A 17967-nucleotide genomic window follows, 5' to 3' on the forward strand; every position below is an offset into this window, starting at 1 on the left:
TTGTTGTCAGAATCCAGTCGTTGAACATGTTTTCCTCTCTTGTGAAAGTCCAGGATCTCAACTAGGATTGAGAATGCATAAGCAACCCTATAACCACGGGAACAGGTTGTCATCCATGTCAGCACAGATATACCTGTCACCATACTCAATAAATTACACAATACCTTCATGAATTAGACACAAAATAAGGAGAAGTGCACCAAATGCAAGATGCTGTCCTCACAGGTATGTAAATATAGATCCTATGTTTAAATTATGAATTTATGCCTATCCATGGCCCTCCCTGGGACTCGATGTCTGGTTCTGGGAATGGCCTATCTCCTTCGTTGCTCACAGGCTGGTGTCCTCACCTTGATCCTTTCGCCAATTGGGCCTGCTAGGCTCTGAGTTCAAATCCCAACACTGCCAAAAGATGAATCCTGATGTGAGAAGCCCATCAATTCACCTGTTTTCCTGTCCTGTGAAAGTCCTGGTTGTCAGCTAGGATGGAGAATGCATAGCAATAGGTTGTCATCCATGTAAACACTATTATATCTGTAACCATGCTCAGGAAAATACACAATACTTCCATGGATAAGACAGAAAATAAGGAAAAGAAGTACAACAAATACAAGATGCTGTCCACACATGTATATATAGATCCTATGTTTAAATAATGAATTTATGACTATCGTGGCCCATCCTGGGGATCAATGTCAGATCCTGGGAATGGCCTAACTCCTTAGTTGCTCACAGGCTGATGTGTTCATGGTAAACTATTCGCCAATTGGTCCTGCTAAGCCCTGAGTTCAGATCCCAACACTACCAACAATTGGATCATGGAGTACGAAGCCAAGTGTGCAACTTTTTTTTTTTTCTCTGACAGTCCAGGTTGTCAGGCATGCTGGAGTACATGTCTACAAATCTAGATGCCATGAGATAGCATGTCATCAATGTAATAAATGGAATGGGTATCATCATAGTAAAATCAATGGTAAATAAATGAATAAAACAAAAAGTACAAGGAACAACTACACCAAATTTGTATGGACTGAACATCCATAGGTAAGTACAAATCCTGTCTTTGCAATGTATATAAATAGTATGTTTTCCAGGGCTGCGGCTTGAATTCAGGCCCAGAGTACAGGCCTGACTTCCTTATCTTTAAATATGGTGAGCTTCCCCTTCTTCCAGAGTGCTGCAGATTTACCCAGACCCTGAGTTCAAATCCAAAGCCTGGCAGAATAAACAGGGTGGATTGCAAGCAAGGGAGCTAATTTCTTTTATTTTTTTTTCCTCAGCAGGGGGCTTGAACTCAGGTCGTGGCAACTGTGCCTCAGCTTCAATCACCCTATGCTGGTGTGCAGCCACTGGGCCCACAGCTGATCCTCAGATCCTAGACCCACAGGCCTTGTGTGGAAAAAAAAATGCATAAAAAATGTGGCGCGATGGCCTTTTAACGTTTTCTTTCATTGCCCGGTGACCCTCCTGGGTCTGAACGACACTGTTGCAAAGGGTACTTCACCTTGGACTATTGGAGAAGCCATAGGCCCACATGGCAAGGTAAGTCCTGATTTTGAATCCCCGTCCTGGCACCAACCAATGGCAGGAGATACTAAGAGACTAGTTCCCATCCATAGGAATAAGAATGGAATGTTATCAATGTCATGGTTGAATGAGTTGATCATGAATGATGCTCCTATAAAATTAAACAGCATCATTTCAGGAGACTGATTTTATTTAATATTTATGAATCATTAAAAGAATACTATTACAGGAATGCAATAATTTCAGGAAACTGATTAATTTACTTAATAGTTTGTTAATGATGAGAACAATATCATTAATTACGTGGAGGCATAATAAATACCCCAAAATTGGCAGGAATGTAGTCCATATAACTGAATAATGTATGGACATCTCTGGCACTGTATAAAGATATATATTTATTAGCATACTGCCATCTGCATGTCAATCTGTTCTTATTTTGTCAACTGATGGGGCTCGATCTCAGGTCCTGGGAACTGCCTGTCAGCTCAGTTTGCCCCAGGATGGCGTGCTGACACTCACCCATTCATGAATTGGGCCTTGTAGGCCTTGAGTTCAGATTCCAGCACTCCCAAAAAATGAATCGTGGAGTAAGAAGCAGATGGTGACACATGTTTTCCTTTTCTGTGAAAGTCCTGTGTGTCAGGTATGAAGCGGAATGCATATGCAAACCTATATCCTATGTAATCAATGTAATCACTATTCTGTGTCATAATAGTCAATAAAAAAAATGAACAGTCAATACATGAATAAAACAAAAATTAAAGTGAATAACTACACTGAACGTAATATGGAGTCAAAATATGTATATAAATATAAATCATATATTTAAAATATATACAAATAGGATGTTTTCTAGTGGTGGGGATCGATTTCAGGCCTAAGGAACAGACTTGAATTTCTTGACTTCAAGGAGGCAAGCTTCGCCTTTCCACACAGTGAAACAGCAATTGTTTAAATGCTTCATAAAGTATTAATTAAAATCGATCAGTGTACCATAATATAATAGCGCATAATTTTGTCCTAGAATCATTCAAGAACTATCCATTCAGTCATGACATACATCACATTCCATTGGTAATCATATGGAGAAAAGTGAGTTTCTAAGGATTTCCTGCCGTTTGGAGGTGGCATGACCAGGATTTGAGTTGTGGGCTCCAGCTCCTACTACTTTATCTGAGGATAGAGAACTCACTGGTCTGTCCAAGAACATCAGCAAGACCCATGATTAGCCAGGCACCAGTGGCTCTCACCAGTCCTCCTTGATACTTACAAGGCTGTGATAGGAGGATCATGGTCAAAGTCACCCTAGGCAGGAAAGTCCTTGAAATTCCTGTCCAACTTGTGCCAACAAATCCAGAAGTAGAGCCGTGTGGCTCCAGTGGTAGAGGAACAGCCTTGAGCAAAAGCAGCTCATGGACTGTGCCTAGATCCTGAGTTCTAGGTCCAGGACTGGCAATATACAGCCATATACAACAATCTGTGCAGCCATCAGGCTAAAGCAGGCCAACTTCTTGTTCCCAACTGGATTGGACAGAGTTTCCTGGGAAAAGTTCTGCTGTCAATTGACTCTGCCAATTCTGCCTGAATCACTGGATTCCAGGCACACACCCATTCTTTCATGGTTCTTTCTGACCAATGGGATACAAGAATGGAGGCCTCACCCCATATTCCCCCTTCCCCCCTCCTAACCTGGACCCCGCGCCTCTCCCGTGCCCCACACTCTGGCCCAGGCCCTGCCACAAATGTGTCCCAGGGGTGAGTGTGGGTGTTGATCTCAGGATCCCACCCCCATCCCTACTGGCCAGTGTCCCAGGAAACGGGGAGGTGCAGGCTTGGGTGAGGAGTAGGCACCAAAGAGCCCCTGGCCTGGGGCAGTGGGAGCCACACAGTGACACATCTGCACCCTTCTTCTCCCTGGTGTGTACCTGGGGCTTTAGTCAGAGGTGGGAGCAGCATGTCCACACCTGCCTTCTGGGGTCTTTTCCTTTTTCCTGGGGGTGATGTTGTTGGATGCAGAAGATAGACCCCCCCCCTGCTGTGTGAGACCTTGTTTTCTGTACTTGGTCAACTTTTTCAACTTAAGAGGGTCCCAGAAAACCCAGTAGGGAGGGGAAGATGCTGGGTGTCAGAACAGAAGGTGAATATCTGGGAAGACCCCCCCCCCCCTACATACACACACACATACAGTCGGCCTATCCCCCGCTCCCAACTGTCAAAAGTTCTCACAAGGTGATCACATTTCCCAGCTTTACAAGCTTCTGCTGGTGCTCCCGGTCCATCTGGTCTCCAACAAACTCAGGAGATGCACAGCTCTGAGTGTGTGTGTGTGTGTGTGTGTGTGTGTGTGTGTGTGTGTGTGTGTGAGAGAGAGAGAGAGAGAGAGAGAGAGAGAGAGACAGAGACAGAGACAGAGACAGAGACAGAGACAGAGACAGAGACAGAGACAGAGACAGACAGACAGACAGACAGACAGGCAGACAGAGACAGAGAGACAGAGTCAGAGACAGAAACAGAGTTAGAGGCAGAGACCAGAGACAGAGAGACAGAGACAGGGAGAGACAAAGAGAGACAGAGACAGAGACATATATAGAGAGACAGAGAAAGAGAGGTCATCTTTCTCTTTGTACAGCCTGACTGTACTAAGGTGAGTGGTCTGTTGGCAAATTGCAGGTGCTGCAAGGAAGATTGTTCTCTCATCAGTCTGAATGTGTGTGTGTGTGTGTGTGTGTGTGTGTGTGTATACGTAGATGTGGGTTGTAACAAGGAGGCTGGATGCTTCGGTAACTTCGACCTGCTATCTTTGGGAGGTGCATGGGCTACACAGCTGAAGTCTGGGGTCCTGGAAGGGTGAGAGGCTTGAAGGGGACTCAGCATTGTTAAATTACAAGAACAAGAGATCTCTGTTCCCTGGAGCTGTGTACTCTCTTGGGCCTGGTTGGTGGCAGTGGGAGTTTGGGAGGACCTGGGAGTGTGGCCCTAAGGTGGTGGCTTCCCAGGAGAAAAGAGAGAATGGCCAACACATAGTAAGGATATGAGCCCTGCTAGTATGGAGTGCAACAGCTTAGCTCAGACTCCAGGTCTTCTCATCATGATGTCTGATGGGCGAGGCCAATCCTATTTTAAATCTTGAGCTGTGATCTTCAGATCTCAGCCTGCTGAGTAGCTAGGATTAGAGGCATGAGCCTCCGGCACTGGGCCTCTGGTTAGTTTTTGTATATTAGGGTTTGACCTCAAGGCCTTAGGCTTGCCAGTCAGGTCTTCTAACATTTGAGCCAAGCTTTTATGTCTTGGGCATTTCTGAGATGGAAACTTAATATATTCTCAGGCTGGGCTGGATCATGATCCTCCTATCTGTGACAGGCATGCGCCACCAGGCCTTGTCCTCTGTAATTAGAATGGTAGACAAGTGGTGCCATGCTCAGTCATTGGTTTAGATGGATTGTCCCAAACTCAGTCCATGGCAGCTGATTCTTTACCACAAGTGAAGCTCTGGGTTGGGTCTCGACCATTGGACTTCAATCTCCTCATGTGACAGTTGTTAGGAAACAAGGGATTAATACAGAGGGATCTCTAGAGCAAGGCCAGGCACAAAGGGAGGGGACTTCAGATACAGTTCTTAGCAATTCTGTGAGCATATGACAGGAAGATACCCAGGAAGAGATCAGATGGTGTGTGTTATTAATGGTGCGACAGGCATGGGATTATGAAACAAAACATGGTTTCTTTCATTATTACCCTATCCCCATGAGGGAGGGGATCCTTCACTTTTTTCACTTTTGCAGCTGGGGAAACAGGCACAGAGTAGCCGAGTGACCTACTCATGACTCCCAGCTGAGAGGAAGCTCAGCCTGACTTCTCGGCCATGCTCCCTAGGACAATGGGTGCTATTCAGTCCAGGTCTTGTGGTAGGAAGTCCACTTCTTGTCAGTCGTGGGGCTTGAACTCTGGGCCTGGGCACTGTCCCAGAGCTCCTCAGCTCAAGGCTAGGGCTCTACCACTTGAGTCACAGCAACACTTCCGCTTTTCTGGTGGTTCTTTGGAGATAGTCTCACAGACATTCCTGCCCGGGTTGGCTATGAACCATGATCCTCATCTCTCAGCCTCCTGTGTACTTACGATTATAGGTCTGAGCCACCTGCACCAGGCTTAAGTGTAATTCTGACATTCTTTCAATCTCTCTCTTTCTCTCTTTCAGAACTTGTTGAATGGGTGCTGGAGGAGGTGGCCCAGCGTCCCCATGTGACTGGAACCAAGGTGGCCCCCTCATTCTGGAGGTGTGCTGTGGGTTAGGAGATGTCTTGATCAGCCTGGGTACCAGCTCCATGAGGTAAGCCCTTCTGTGCCTGGCTAGAACAAGACGGTTATTCATTGTCCATCTAGCCTTACTGGACTCAGTATTACGTTCAATGTTCTTTTTTAGCAAAAAGAAATTCTGGCCAAAATTATGATACATAGTTAAAGAATGAAAATGTAATGCCATCTTAAGAAAGTAATTTAGGGCTCTGGGAAAGTGGCTTCATGGTATGGTGATTGCCTAGCATGCACGAAACCCTGAGTTCAATTCCTCAGTACCACAAAAACAGAAAAAGAATCACTGGAAATGGTGCTGTGCCTCAAGTGGTAGAGGGTTAGCCTTGAGGGGAAAAAAAAAGCTGAGGAATAATTCCCTATCCCTGAGTTTAAGCCCCATGACTGGCAAAACAACAACAACAACAACAACAATTTAATAAATGAAAATAAAGAATCCATACTAGGAATATATAATTGCTTGTTCCTTACTGATACCTGACAATAGTCCCTAAATCATGCACTTTATCTATATTAGGATACTGTGTTGAAAAAAAAAAGTTTTGTTCATAAGGTCACGGCAATTAATGCCAGGAATGTGCTTAGATGCCAGGTGAAGATTAATTCAGGAAATTCAAAGATTCGAGGCTTTTGAGTGTTCACTGCTAATCACAATGAGAAGGGTAGTCTAAGTGAGATTTGGAAACCTCTTTGGCCAGTCAGGTCACCAAAATGGCAGAAGCTAATTAACAGTTGTGACAGAAGAGAAGGAATGACTCCAGATGGAAGGAATAAATGATAGTAACTAAGGTTTAGCAGAAACCATTCTAGGGAACCATTTTTGGTTATTGAAGAACTAGTTATCAACTAGGCATATTCCTCATTGCCTTTAGCATTCTAAATCTCTTAGGCTAGTTCTTAATCTCTGTGTGATAAATATATCTCTTTCTATGCTGTTCTTTCATACCTGATCTCCTTTGCTTTCTTTTTTATTATTTTTTATTGTGAAAATACTGTGCTTTCTAAAAATATGTCTTTCTCAATTTCTCTATGGATATTTCCTGATAATAAATATACCTACAAGGATGGAAGAGGCTGCTAATATAAGGGTCTCATAGCTCCTTTGTCATTAATGTAACAAAATGGCGAAGGAAGACATATTTTTGCTACCTCAATTATTCTAAAAACTGCAATGTCACATCTTTTGATTCAGATTTCCATTCTTGTATACTTAGTGTCATTAATTGCACTAAATACAAATAGGAGCTAGGTGCTGGTGGCCCATACCTGTAATCCTAGCTACTCAGGAGCCTGAGGATTGTGGTTCAAAGCCAGCCTGGTCAGGGAAGTCCATGAAACACTTGTCTTCAATTAACCACCAGAAATCTGGAAGTGGTGCTGTAGCTAAAGTGGTAGAGCACTGGACTTGAGCTGAAGAGCTGAGGGACAGTGCCCAGGATCAGAGTTCAAGCCCCATGACCAACAGAAAAAGTGCAAAAATGTCTAAGTTTCCCCAAAAGGAACGACTAAGTCAATAGTAATCTTCCCAAGCAGAGAAAATAATTCCAAAATGATTCAGTGCACCTACTTTTGCTGAGTTACTTAAGTTATGGATTCTTTGCTGAACATATTCTCTTCTTTTAAAAATTGTCAAATATTAGCTTTATTGTAAACTTCATCTAATATGTCTTTGATCAAAAGAGAAGTCCATAAGTTGATGTCACTTGGATTTATTACTATCTCAGTTCAAAACCAACCCAGACAGCAGAGTCTGTCAAAATCTTATCTTTAATTAAAAACCATAAAAGGCAAAAGTGGAGTATTGGTTCAGTCAGTAGAGTACTTGCTTTGGGGGCAGGTGGGCAGGAAAGACAACTGTACAGGACAGGTTCCAACCTCTGAGTTCAAGCCCCAGAACCAGCACAAACTAAACAAACAAGCAAACAAAAGAAACCCCAGGTATTTCTTTGGGACCCTCCTTATAGGAGTACTCTTCTGAGAAGAGGCTCATTTTACTGATCTTACTCACTGGATCCTGCTTTTTTGAAATCCGTATTGCTATGGAAAACTCAGGACCAGACTAAAGGCATTGATAACTGACTCCTGCAACAAGAGAATCATCTCAGGAGTGAAACATCCATCCATAAGATACTTTAAAACCTCCATGCCTTTGTTCCTTTGCAGGAGAACACTTGTAAAACCAAGTTATTTCCTTTGTTCTATGCTGGCCTTCAAATGGTATACTGTTTCCTTTTGTAATACTCTCAACAAGAATTTTATAGACAAATTTTATATGAGTAAAGGACACACTCAAAAAAGTCAGGTACAGTGTTTCTTTCAAGCCTTGGATTCTTTTCTTGTATAATAAAAAGAAAAACAAAAGTTAACTTGAACTTTGTCGTTCCTCTATATTCAATTCCTCTCCTGGGATCAGTTTACACTTCCAGTAACAGTTACTTCCACTTACTTCCAGTAACAATCTATGGTGCTGCTCCAGATAAAATTAATGTTTTCTGGCTTCATTGAAATAGCACAAAGACACCTTTGGACATGTGGTAACACGTGTTTCAGAGACGACTTAGTAAATAGAAAATGTGAAATTTAAATTGCTTATAAATACATTATCCATGAGTATATTGAGTCCAAACTTCTTAAGTGCTCTGTAAATTAAGGCGAATTTTAAATGGGAAGAAGGTTTTCAGATCATTTTTTGTGAGTGTATGTGCTGTGCATTAATTTCTCAAGTGTACATGGGTTAAAAGTAGGAGACCCAATAGCAATAAAAGGAGAAAGAGTAGTTTTGTGTTTATGTATAAGGGTCCAATACAATAGAGAAGACTCTACAAATAAGACAACATTAAAACAATAAAGTCAAGTACAGCATGTACAGTTATGGGAGTGATATAGAGAAAGCATTACTCCTAAGTGGAACATGAAGCATGAGGCCACTCCCTTTCTAAATCATGCTTGCTAATCACGTAAATTTGTAAAAAGTAGTATGGAAGAATGATCCTGTTTCTAATGCAAGTCAGATATATGATCATGGACTTAACTGGAAAAAAAGAGTCCATAATGAGAGAACAGGGATTATACTAACAATGAAACTGGTGGATAAGATCACATTAAATTTCTTTCATTTTCTTATATTCTTTTTGCTGTTGTTGGTAGTGGCAATTCACTTCTGGGACTGTGTGCTGTCCCTCTGCTATTCAGCTCAAGGCTACTGCTCTACCACTTGAACCACAGTGCCACTTCCAGTTTTCTGGTAATTATTGGAGAAAAGAGTCTCCAGGACTTTCCTACCCGGGCTGGCTTTGAATCCCAATCCTAAGATCCAACCACCACTAGGATTGCGATCACCTTTCCAACAGTGTACACTCAGGATATGTAACATGTATGTTCATCTAACTTTATATGAATTCTTGAGTTAAAAATGTGGGCTACAGGTTAGGCTTTACACTCACAAAAAATGTTTGTATCTTAAAAGTTGATACTCCTGGAAAAATAAAACCTAAGGGTGTAAAGGATTCTGGGAAGTTCAGTTTGCATCCAGCCTTAGCAGAACAGGCTTTGAGACACTACCTATAATTAATCAGCCAAACCTGGAATCCCAGTCATGAGCAAGATTGCTGAATAAGAGCTTGAGGCTTTTGCATAAATACATACAAACATACACATACACGGAGAGGCACTTATATGTGCACACACAAATACAAAATGAAACAATTCTCAGAATATGTAGAAAAGTTAGAAAACAATAGAAAATATGTCCTGAGTAAGACTACAATCAAGTGATAATTTTTAGTGTTAGAAAGCCCTCAAGTGAACTTTCTTTTAAAAAGTTGAGAATATTACATAGCTAGGGACCAGAGACAGTAAGAGATTCAAGTAATCATTATTAATGGGATTGGATCCATGGATGAATGAATCAGAAACCCCTTCAAGTACATCTGAAAAAGTTCATATCCTGTGTCAAATGTTAGAACATCTTTGAACATAGTACATAAACAATCTGAGCAGTCTAGTGGATAAGGTCATAGGAGAAGTTCAGAATTGCTAGTCTTTATCTAAATTAAATAAACCAACAAACTATGGCAGGGCAATGTGGTACAAGCCTGGAGACTAAGACAGGAGACCAGGCAGTATACTTTTGTCTCAATAAAGCAATCCAAAGAACAAGAAAGGAATACACAGTTGGAACTTCGGGCTAATTTTGTCAGTATGTTTTGAGAAGTCAAGTTTCCTATTGAAATGCAACACATATATAATCCTCACTTGTTTTAAATGCTCTCTTCATTACAGAACATTCCTAGATGCAAAATGGCTCATGATTCTCTCCCCAAATATTGGGAAAGTAAGTAAGTATCATTCTGTTAGATTCCAAAGAACTGATGAAGGATTACAAAAGCTTAAGCCTAGAGAAATAGCAAAGTATGTCTAACATAGAACTTTGTAGACCTTGCTAAACTAGAATTGAGATTTAAAATGAATATTTTGGTTTTGTTTGTAATTTCATATTTTATAGGCTACTACAAAAGTCTTTTTTAAGTAGAAGGTTTAATTGACAAATTCACAAATGATACTGGCATTCTATTTTACTAGAATATACTTTCAAGAGAGCTATAATTAGAACTTACTGAATAAATAATACCAACAGTTCATGTATAACATGACAATGTGAATAATCTAGACAGAGTTGCCAACAAATGGATGACAGAAATTTATAAATTTGGAAAAAGAGCACCTTTTTGAGGGTGTGGTATAATATGCTGTGAAGAGAGTAATTGTGTGACATCTTCTTTCTTCTTCCTATATGCAACACAGGACGCCATTTCCTTAATTACGTGCCTCTTCATACATTGAGAAAAATGCTAGGTTTGGAGTTTGTTTTCATTTCTGTTTTTGTTTTATTTGCTTGTCCTAAAGCTTGAACTCTGGGCCTGGACACTGTTCCTAAGCCTATTTATGCTCAGTGCTCCTGCCCTACCACTTCAACCTCAGTGCCACTTGTGTCTGGCTTTTTCTGAGAAGTTTATTGGAGATAAGAATCTAAGAAACCTTCCTGCCTGAGCTGGATTTGAGCCATAATTTTCTGATCTTAGCATCCTGAATATCTATGACAGTTAAATAGTAAAATATAAATAATATTTGCAAGTGTTCTGATCTCAAGAATACCACTGGGGGAAAAATGATGCAGCTCAGTTTATTGTGGCGTTCTTTCCAGAACTTTTAAAAGTTATGGGTTTCCATATAATTAATCTCTTTTCAGTTTTAGTATGAGAAAGAACTAAATTTATTCTTTTTTCAAAATATTGGCAAGTATATTGTGAAAATACTGTCTAGATGGATAACATTCAAGTTGATGACCCTCGGATAAAGAAAGGGTTATTAATTCAAATAAAATGCCAAATAGTTTTGATTTTTAAAAAGGTACTACATAAAGAATAATATTTACTATACCAATACAGTCAAATTATATTTTATGCAGCTTATTTTTAAAATTTTATTATCAAAGTGATGTACAGTGTGGTTACAGTAATTGTAAGGTAGTGAATGCATAATTTTTCAAAGTTGTTACCTCTCCTTCATTTTTCTCACAGTTTTCCTTCCCCCTTTCACCCCTCACAAGTTGTAATGTCCATTTCCAACATATTGTCTTGTGAGTATTGCTATTGCATTGGTTTGCCTTTCTGTTTTCTCTCACCATTTTGTTGTTCCTCTTCCCTTCCCTAGTTAAGGTAAATGTATACACAATACACAGGGTATCAAAATCAAATACAGCAGGGAGAAACCATAGGGAAAATCATAAAGAAAATAGCAATTATACAATACATCAAAAACAAAAACCACAAATAAAAATCTGTTTCCATATCTTGGAGTTCATTTTTCTCAGCATCAGCTTATATGGTCATATACACACATAACAATGCCACTGGAAAATAATAGTTGCATGAACACTAAACCATGAAAATGACATGTTAACTTTTTGATGGTAAAGGTGGTATTAGGATTGGTGAATTCGCGATTCTGATAAAGTTATTTCAAGAGTTTTAAAGTTATGACAGGTAAATTTTAATTGTTCAAAATTTTTAACACCTTAGCCTATTAAGAAAATTTAAAATTGCCTGGGAAAATAGGCTTTCATGCAAAGAAATCCATGGAGACTTAGTAGAGAGGAAGCAATGTGGGTAAAGATGGCTCTTTTTGCCACTAAACAAACAAACCTCAGAAAACTTGCTATAAATCCTGTAGGTTCCCTCGAGAATTGTCATTACCCAGGAAATATACTCTCACTGTGTGAAACAAGGTTGTAGTGGAATTTAAATTCAAATTCTTAAAAAAAAATAAGACATCAAAATTTGTGAATCAACCTTTAATTACCAAACAGGTAATTTAGGTCGGGCTGGGAAGGTGGCTCAGTGGTGGAGATCTTGCCTTGCATGTCTGAGGCCCTGGTTTCGATTCGTCACCATCAAATAAGCAAAAAGAAAAAGCCGGAAGTGGTTCTGTTGCTCAAATGGTAGAGTGCTAACCTTGAGCTGAAGAGCAGAGGGACAGCACCCAGGCCCAGAGTTCAGGCCCCAGGACCGGACCCCCCCCCCCAAAAAAAAAAAACAAGATAATTTGGGTCAATATATTTAGGGAGAAAATGCCCTCTACAATGAAAGAGGGTATTGGGTTTACACTTTTCTGTTTGTAATACTTTCCACGATGTCTTTGCACGTGAAGCACTAAAATACAGAAAAAGATGTGATTGGGTACTTCAAACCAATGATTTCATATTTCTAAGTGGCTCACAAAATATAATATTCTTATTAACATGAGATAGTGAAGAATTCTCTAATTACATAAGCCAAAAGTTTTGGGTCCAGGAACTGGGAAGGTGGCTCTGTGGTAGAGCGCTTGCCTTGAACTGAAGAGCTGAGGGACAGTGCCCAGGCCCAGAGTTTCAGGCCCCATGAACGGACCCCCCAGCCCCCCAAAAAAGTTTTGGGTTCAGAAAAGAATTTAGCAAATGGGAAAATTTAGAAAATAGTGTTCTTAGAAGCCCTAGCTAAGTGTATTGGCTTCAGCAGTAGAGGGAGGCCAATATAAATTGTCTTAATATTTTTGCTACCTAAAGTCATTTTATAGAGCCTATTTGCCTCACTACAATGCAGAACTGATTGAATGAAGACATGAAAATAAATTCCACATCCAAATGAGGCAACTTAAAAGAGCTTTAAAAGAGAAACTATGAAGTTGTAGCTGTGGCTGAAGCTTCACTAGACTTCAAGCCAAGAAGCTGTGATTAATTGGAAATCAGGAAAGAGCTAAGAGGAGGACATAGAACTAGGACACAGAAGCGTTGTTCTTTTGTAACCAATCTGTCTTCCAAGGTATGGGTGATTTAACTCTATTCTTCTCCATACATCTTGGTGAGCAAATGCAAGAACAAGAGAAAAATAATATACTGAAATAGTTTTGCAAAGAATAACTTCACTGTTCGTGATATGGTATCTAAGGAGATTCTGAAGAGAGAAGATAAAAACGGAGTATTTTTTGGTTTCCTCTGAGCATCTTGTTAGCAAAATATATCCTTGAGGTTAAAATTGATTGAAACAAAAAGTGATGGAGTACTTATTTTTCTGGGCAATTTAAACACAAGAAGACTTTCGATGTAAAAGAAAAAAGAAAAAAATATAGCCAAGTATTTGTGTCACAGCTTCTTGGACTGGTTTTCTGGAGACAAATTTTGCATTAGATTTGTCCCCATTGACATAGATATTGTTTCATGGCAACCAAATGCAAGAAGAAAGTTTAATGGACTCTCTTAGTCAATCAAACAGCATAATCAAAAAATGGCAAATAATATTTAGTGAATTATTTGACCAATTACTTTGCTAGAAAAAAGAAGGAAAATGTAATTCAAAATCAATTTACCTAAAAGTATGAATAAAAAGTAGTGAAGAGAGATGAGAGAAAAAATAGAGGATTGTTTTTCTACAGTGGAGTAATGGGTTATTCAGCTTGTTTCTTACATTCCATCTTCACAAGCTATCAGTTGTGGCTCAGTACTGGAGTATCCAGTTCAGACAAAGAGAACTCATAGAAGAAAGATAATATTTGCAGCAGATATAGGTGATTTATAACCTTAGATAATCTATTTAAATCTGTTCAGAATCCTCCTCTACGCCAAACTGCCCTCTTCGAAAAGTTTTGTTTGCTTTTACCAAGACTTCCCTCCATTACCTGCTTAAAATTTTTGAGAGCTCATATTCATACTCTCCAGAGATTGCTGTTTGGTTGTGATTTTTTGTGTTTTTGTTTGTTTTTGTGTTTTTTAAATGAATTTCCAAAGTTTGTGCAAGTGTCTTACAATTAAATATGTCCACCTAATTGTCCATTGCTCCTGGATCACAGTGTCTCTTTCTATCATTCTCAACCAACCCCTTCTCCAAGATTTATTTCTGATTTACCAATTCTTTTCTTAAATGTGTACATTGAGTATTCTAGTTGTACTTGCTCCTTGTTCCATTTTTCATTAATTCTATGTCTTTACTATTATTCCTCTCTGGTTTCAACTTCTTGATAGTCATTCTGTTAAACTGTCTGTTAATAATTTGAAAGGTTTATAAACATTCAATGGAGTTTCAGTCCTGCATATACTTGAACTGATGTCAACTTATATTTCCATAATTAATTCATCTGCAGTAACAATTTGCAAGACTGGAGACTTGAAACACCTAGACATGATTATATTATCATCCATTTGAAGAGTAATCTTTAGTCAACAAGAAAGTTTAAAAATGGTTTTGAATGTATTCTTAACTACCAATTTTTATAAATGGCTTTGTACAATGGTGTGTGATTATTTTATTTTACATGAGATAAGACTTTCTACTACCTATAAGTTTTGGAAAAAGAAGAAAACTAACATTTACTACTATAGAGGAATATGATAGAAATAGAAGATAGATTTTGTCACATCTCAGATGAGTACCCATATTCAAGCCTTAAAGACATATTTCTTACTATGTTAGTCAGAGGGAAAACAAAACAACATATGATAAGGCAAGTATTTGTGACTTTTTAAAATGCCCCTTATTAAGTGATAAAATTGACTTTATTAGCTAACGTTTGGGGTTGAAATATGGGAGGCTGATCTATTTAACCAATTTCTGAAAGGCACCTACTGAACAACACAAATGATGCGTGGTACTATTTCTACACTTTAATGAATGGTTGAACCTGTTTGGCATTAGTGCTGGGTAAATAAATCAACTCTATTGTAACTTGCTCCCTAACACTTGAAAAACTTGTAATGTCACTAAGGGTCATCTGCTTATCAAATGTAATTTTGTCAAGTGTGATTTTAAAAAGTTTATTTGAAAAGGAATACACTTTCAGGAGATTAAATGTAGGTTGGTTTGAGAATGACAACATTTTTATATTACAGAACCAAGTTGTACTAAAGTACCAGTGTTTTGAAGCACAAACAATCTTCTCAATTAGTGTTTTGCTGAATTACATTTGACCTCTAAGTCAAGTTTTCCTGACCTTGGTAGATCAATCACGGATCTGTCCTTCCAGGAACTATTTGTTGGGCCCACTTATGCTAGACTGAAATATTACATTAATCATTAGGGGAGTGGTATTAAAAATAATCTTGTGACACTTTCTGATCTTGTTCATTCATATGAGCTGGTCATCCGTAAATTGAGTTTGAAATACAGTACTTTCTCTCGATTTTGTGACCTCATCTTTCATTTTAAATTGCCTTCCATTACACAATTGATTGCTGCCAATTCTTGTGTCTCAAGGAATTGGGGCCCTGAAATATTATAAGAAATGAAAAATAGGGATCGATTTTCAGTTACTTTCTGCTGGCATGTTGCATAAGCCTAGGTGAGAAGTCTTGCCCCTGTTATCTGATGATGCAGGGAACTCAGCCATAAGATACTACGACCAATGGGTCTATAGAAGAATAAAGTCTTTTAGATATCATATCAGCACAATTGGAGTGTAAGCTGTAGGAATGCTTCAGAATTGTGGGGAAAAACATTTTGGGACCAGCGAGTTAAAATAATAAACAGAGCATCAGAGTAAAATCTCTTATAGATTAGAGGAAAACAACATTGATTTTTAACAATGTGAATTCAGAAGACCACAAAAACTTAGAAGGTCTCACAAGTTTATACCGAAGACATTGCATTGATCCTTTTTATATTCTAATATATATTCTAAACTTAATTATTTATATTTCAGTTCTATTTATTGGAATAAATAAATATCAATTTATTTGTCAAATTATCAATTGATTTTAGTAAGTTTCACTGTGTGAAATATAAATTCAGCACATATAAATATAAAATATATAACTATAGATAATATAATAAAAAGGGGCACATGTTTTGCATTGTTCTGTTGTGGTTAGAGGATCAAAAGCAACTCTGTTTTAAAGTATTATTCCATTATCTCTACCTCAGTGTTTGGTAGAGTTAGACTTAAAACTTGAACTTTTGTAGATTTACGGACTGGAGGCAAGAGGAAACATTACCAATTTAAGGCCTAATAACAAGGAGAAACATATGGGCTTCTCCTGGAGCTATGAAAATATTTGGTGATAGAAAGGCAGTAGTGTAAGTTCCTGCCTGGTTGGAAGGTAGACAGGTCAGCAAATTAGTTAATCATGCATATGAACAATTTTTTCACCTTCTTGGCTTTAGCAACTGTTGAAATGGTAGGTATAATAAACAATTATATTTTGATAAAAACCTTCTAGTCTGAGCAGTTCTCTCTGAAATGTTCAACTTTCTAGGATCCCTTGTAACTATGAGTTGTTTTGTTCAAGTAAGACAATTTATGCTGTCAAGGTAAGATATTCTGGTTGATCCTACATGGAAGAAGGGTAAAGTGTCAGGTAGACATTTGTACAAATAAGACCTCATTTGGGAAAATTTCAGCTGCAGAAGTTTAGAAGGAGCTCTTAAGTAAGGCTAACTTTGAATCCATTAGCTCCACAGAGCTAACTCAGTTGGATAAATAAGTACTTGAAAAAGCCATCCCCTTTGGACCTAGCTTAAAATGCTTCAAAGTATGATTAAATCTAAAATGAAAGAGATTTAAAATAGTCATTGACAAAAAATTGCAAACGTAAGCAATCGACTGAACAATATAATTATTTTCCATTATACACAGAATTTTAGGGAAATAAGATCAGTAGCATTGTTAGGAACATCAAGGTTTCCTTGTTACAAATAGGCACCCAAGGATATAATCCTCTATAAATATTGCATCATTAACTATCTAAATTTAGAAGACATTACATGCTTCAGCAGCACGTATACCCAAATTACAACAATACAGAGATTAACATGGCAATTGCACATGATGATATGAAAATCTGTGAATTATGCCATATTTTCCATTCTTCAGATGCAAGAAATGGAAAACAATTATTAAAAAGTTGATTACAAAATTACAAGTGTAACAATACATGTAATCCATATATATAAGTTAGTTTGACATCAGTGTATTAAATCTTCACCTTAGAAAGGCCTTTACATAGCATAATCTTAACAAAACATTTAAAATTCGACAACATTGTCATTTTATTCCAAAGAAATATACTATAAGCACCTAGTAAAAAGGAATCTTAAACTGTTTCTGTATGGAATGCAATCTGAAAGGACACATTTATTAACGAACGTATATATTATAAAACAATGTAGTATTCAAAGTCATATCTAGGAAAGAATAAAATAGATTATGGATATTATACAAACAGAATACAGAATATTTTAAAGTATAATTTTTCAGATAAACACCAGAAATATCTTTAGTTTCTTTAGTACTCTCTTCAACAGATAAATTAAAATTATTTCTGATTAAAAAAAGCAAAAACTCGAGGGGGGACCAAGATGGCTATGGGGAAGTAGCAGAATGCCACAGCTTTCCCCAACCAAAAAGAGAGTTCAAGTTCTAACGTTTAGTCTCCCCAAGAGACCGACAACAACAAAAAGACCAACATCCATTGAAAAACAGGAGGCAGAAAAACAAAAAAATAAAGAGTTAAACAGAAGAATTTCACAACAGAGAAGCATGAAGACCCCTCCTCCAACGTTTATTGGCCACACAGCAGCGTGCCAAGCCATGGCCAGCCCACCT

The 17967-nt window shown here is 38.4% G+C and overlaps 1 pseudogene; it reads left to right on the forward strand.

Moving 5' to 3' along the window:
• Positions 1–17126: 17126 nt before the first annotated feature.
• On the forward strand, positions 17127–17225 carry LOC122102979 (annotated as a pseudogene).
• Positions 17226–17967: the final 742 nt, after the last annotated feature.

The sequence above is a fragment of the Dipodomys spectabilis genome, unplaced genomic scaffold, assembly GCF_019054845.1.
Source record: "Dipodomys spectabilis isolate Male_0828 unplaced genomic scaffold, ASM1905484v1 ptg001161l, whole genome shotgun sequence".
NCBI lineage: Eukaryota > Metazoa > Chordata > Mammalia > Rodentia > Heteromyidae > Dipodomys > Dipodomys spectabilis.